This window comes from Schistocerca serialis, chromosome 4 (assembly GCF_023864345.2).
Source record: "Schistocerca serialis cubense isolate TAMUIC-IGC-003099 chromosome 4, iqSchSeri2.2, whole genome shotgun sequence".
In the NCBI taxonomy this organism is placed as follows: domain Eukaryota; kingdom Metazoa; phylum Arthropoda; class Insecta; order Orthoptera; family Acrididae; genus Schistocerca; species Schistocerca serialis.
Window position 1 is genome coordinate 403,742,095 of NC_064641.1, and position 5,045 is coordinate 403,747,139.

A 5,045-nucleotide genomic window follows, 5' to 3' on the forward strand; every position below is an offset into this window, starting at 1 on the left:
TCAGGCAGAACGCCTAGACACACTGTCAGCGAGTGCAGTAAGATGGAGATTCCCTGCTGTTTTGTGGTGTCATTATGTGAGGCCGACCTACGCCGCTAGTGGTCATGGAAGGCGCCGTAACGGCTGTACGATACGTGAATGCCATCCTCTGGCTGATATTGCAACCATATCGTTCTTTCAGGATAACGACATCACTCGACTAGAGGGGCCAGAATGATCTTTAGACATGAAGCCTATCGAACATGGCTGGGACAGATTGAAACGGGGTATTTATGGACGACGTGACTCACCAACCACACTGAGGGATCTACGCCGAATAGCCATTAAGGAGTGGGAAAATCTTGATGAACTTGTGGATAGTCTGACACAACGAATACAGGAATGCATCAGTGCAAGGGACGTGCTACTGGGTATTAGAGGTAGCAGTGTGTACAGCAATGTTGACCACCATTTCTGAAGGCTTCGCTGTGTGGTGGTACAACATGCAATGTGTGGTTTTCATGGGCAATAAAAAGGGCGGAAATGATGTTAATGTTGAACTCCATTCCAATTTTTCTGTACGGGTTCCTGAACTCTCGGGCCCGAGATGATGCAAAACTTTTTTGTTGTGCGTAGAATGCTGACTTCATGAACTGGTTAAAATTTTGGACACATAGCACAGTTGAAAACATTTGAGAAACACGTAAAACTAAGCTCTTGAAAAGCACTGGAAAGACTCTGAACATGACAAAAGGTGCATTCATCATTAAAAACGTAACACTGTGTGCTTTCACTATAACTGAAAAATAACCTGTCCTGTAATGTTGTGTAAGGTGGGAGATAAGATAGTGGTGGGGATGAGGACAGCGAACTAGGAAAAGTTGGCCACAAGGCAGTGGTGCATGTGGGGGACATCTTGAGTGTGTAAACTGGTATGGGGAGTGTGGAGAGTAAAAAGGGTGGAGGCCAGCACGAAACGGGAGAAGGATGAGGCATAGTAGCGGGAGAGGCGAAGGGAGCCCTGAGAGGGTGGATACAGTAGGATGTATTCAGAGATTGTAGCATGAGTATACGTTGAGGCGAAGTTCATAGTCTGGAAGGGGGAGATGGTTGAAATTTCTTTGTGAGAGGATGTGGAGTGTGTGCAGTTGAAGGGCTCATAGGACGTGTGGCTAGGATTTGAAAGGAGAGGGGAGACAGTAGGATTGTTGGAGACGAGTTTGTGGGTAGTGTAGGTAATTTGGAGATGTTGAGTGTGAGCGAAGAGAAGTGTGAATTTGATGAGTTGGTAAAGGATCCCTTGGAGGGGCGGAGAGTAGTGCAGAATTTGCATAGCAAAGGACGGGTTGGATCAGGAATTTGTGTGTGTGTGTGTGTAGGACAGTGAAGGGGTGTAGATCCCGTGATTGTTCAGCTAATAGTTTTAATAGTTTTCATTTATTGTGGGCTTTCGGTTGGATGGTTGGTAGGAGTAGGTGAGGTTTCCCTATTAGTTTTTCCGTCAAAGGTTGGTCGTAGGTATTTCAGTGTGTTAGCTGGATGGGAATGCCATGAATGGTTCGGTAGAAGTCATGGAAACAGAAGGTTCAGGTGATGTCTCTTATATATATTGCCTGGGTTAATCTTAAGAAGCATAGGACGAAGAGCAGGGAAAGCGATGTCAGTCTCATACTGAAGAAGGTTCGTGGGAGGAGGTGGTTTGGGCATATTGGTCATGTATGAGAGGGGAGAGAAAGCAACCTTGGGGTACTCCTGCAGTAGGGTGGAAGATGTAGGAACTGGTCTTCTTAACAATACATAGGTTGGGTGACTGGAGAAGAAGGATTCAATGAGGCAGACATAGCTCACTGGGAGTGCGTAAGTCCGGAATTTCAAAAGGAGACTGGAATGTCATACACAGTTGTATGTTTCCTGGGGGTCAAGGGAGACAAATATGGTGGATTTACTGTTGTTGAGCTGTTGGGGTAGGAGATGGATAAGGTTCAGGAGTTGATCATCAGCAGAGAAGGAGGAATGGAAGCCCCACTGCGCATAAGGAATCATATTTTTTTGGTCCAGATGACGGTTGATTCTTTGGAAAGGGATGGATTTCATGCTAAACGATGAGGTGAGGCAGATGGGCTGATACAAAGAGGTATCAGTAGAGGGTTTGTTTGTTTGTTTGAGGATAAGTAAGATTTTGGAGGTTTTCCACAGTGTGGAATAATAGCCTGTGGAGAGGATATTGATATACAGGATTGGAAGAAAGCAGATATAGCATCCTTTGAGACGGCAAAAGAGGACGGCCGTGACCAGAGGAAGTGCTGCGTTTTCTATGACATTAAGTATGGATCATATGCTGTGATTGCGGTGTCCAGTTCTGTTTTTGACATACTGTTCAGTTACTGGAAGCTGGTAGCCAGGAGTGGGACTGATATCTACGCATCCATTCATCGGGGGAATTAGAAGTAATCAGTGTGAGTATCGCCAGAGATGATGAAGATGTTAGAGAGATCGGACACAAAGTTGTTGACTTTGATCAGGTCTTCAGATTATGTTGTTGTGAAGGATCGGGTAGTGAGAGATGGGATAGGTGCCAGTAAGTCGGTGGAATGGTTTCCACGCTTACTTGGTCTCAGAAAAAAATGAGGGAGAAGTAGGTATGTACCAACAGAAGAATAAGATAATCACATTAACAGTGGCTGGTATTTACTGAAACACAGAACCGTGGTATAGTGAGGGGAACGGGTTAAGGATGAATGTTTACTGCATTCGTGTATCAAGGATTGTGAACCATTTTGCAATGAACACGCACATTATGCACAGCTGCCGTTCATAAAAATCAATATACATGAGCGTAGTAATAAGTATATGTGAATGCAATGACCATTCCAAATAGACAGAAATAAGAGGAATATTGTAATGTCTCAAACGACTTCTATCTTGACCAGCTGATTCACACCCATCACTGTATTCTAGCTAAATGGTGAGCTGTTGTCGATGGAAACCACAACTACGCCTGTCTGGTCTACTGAAGGACGCCACTGGCGAGCTAACGACGCGAAATGAGTTTTCTGATTTGTTTGATATGATCTGCTACGATTTCTATCGTCACCGCACCCTGTTAGAACAACTCTTGGACACAATGTTTTAGTCGCTTGTTTAAATTATTGGGTAGTTGCATTAATTCTCGCTGTTTTTGGACAGAAAGTACTTGTTTATTTAGATAGAATGATTTGCTGATTTACTGAAGACAGTGTCTTGACGTAGCTACGAGCTTTTCCCACCATTCGGATAACAAATGGATTCTGCGGTAAAAAAGATTCAGTTTCTGTTGAGGTGATGCAATCACGGAGCCAGTTTCCGAGAGAGATGTGAAGTATTTTTCATGAAGTCCATGCTGCGTGGACCGAAGTAAATGGTAATAAGAAGGGGCGACGAGCAGCGAATGGGGCAGGAGGGTAACATATGCCATCGAAGTTCCTTCAAGGCTTCATTTACCCGGTTTACGGTATGTGGTTAGACATTGTCATGTAGCGGAATGACTTAGTCAGTCTGTGTGTAGAGTACGGTGTTTGTCTTTTAGTGCGCGAATCAAACTGAGTAATTGTGCTACGCTACTTTCAGCATACTCTGCTTGGCCCGGTTGCAGCACCTCATACATCACAACCACCAGAAACCATTTTGTCACTCACCCGAAAATCGGTGGCTTTGAAACCAAACTCTGCACTTTTTTCCCGGCAGCGCGTGGGTTTATGTAGCAGAATTCTTAGGATAATAGCAAAAGGGTAACACTTTCTGAAAATGCTGCTTTGTAGAAAACCCGACATAATCAAGGCACGCAGATCTGAAAGAATAATGCTCCTACAGTTCAGTAGGTCTCTTGTCACTGTCGAATATGCTGCAGCGGTATAACTGCTACCCTCTTTTGAACAGCGAGAACTAATTCAAGCCCCAATATACCTATCTCTGTCTTCCCCTACAGTTTATGCGCACTACGGCTTGCTCCAGTACAATGGAAGTTATTTGCAGATGTCTACAGAGACGTCCTATAGTCCTATCGCTTCATATAATATCAGTTAGCTACATACTCTTAGCCACATACTCCCCTCCTTGCCGATTCTCAGGGTAACTTAACTTTAAGCATCCCTCATAAGATATCACAAACGTTTTTCTTTTCTTGCAAGTAATCCCACAATCCATGTTTCACACCAGAAGTACAATCTTGTACATTTTTTCCTGATATTAATGTTTATGTCTGATACTATTAGCCTTCTCTTTGCGCGTAACGCACATTTTGCTTCTTATGGGCAGCTTCCTTCGTCTATCATGCGCAAAGCAAGCCAAATGCAACAACGAAAGTTTTTCTATCTACGTACGGTATCCGAGCGAAGGCTAGAAGGATACGAAAATGAGACACGCTCTACATCTGAGTAAGGAGACGAAGGAACCAATCCAAATCAAATGGTTCAAATGGCTCTGAGCACTATGGGACTTAACAGCTATGGCCATCAGTCCCCTAGAACTTAGAACTACTTAAACCTAAGTAACCTAAGGACGTCACACGACACCCAGTCATCACGAGGCAGAGAAAATCCCTGATCCCGCCGGGAATCGAACCCGGGAACCCGGGCGTGGGAAGCGAGAACGCTACCGCACGACCACGAGCTGCGGACCGAACCAATCCAGAGCAACAAACCGAGTGCCTGGCGTGCTTCCGTACACATGAGTGGCCACACTCAAGATTACAAGGATGATGGAGAAGAGCAACCTATATACCATTTTCCACTCTACGCTTAAGAACAGGATTGGTTCAATCAAAGACCAACAATGGGTACACTCACCTGGTATCTACAGCATCACTTGTGAGTGCGGCAGGCAGTGCGACGGTCAGACGCAGAACATATGAGGAGCGTTCACCTCGACCAAACCGACAACTCTGCAGTGCCAGAGCATGGCATAAACGACGGATATATGTTTGAACAAACAAGGATACTGTGCCACGCGAAGAGATTCTGGTACTCGATCAGTTAGAGGAAATAAATGACGATCTTGCGAACATACAGTGGTTTCTAAACTGAGCACAT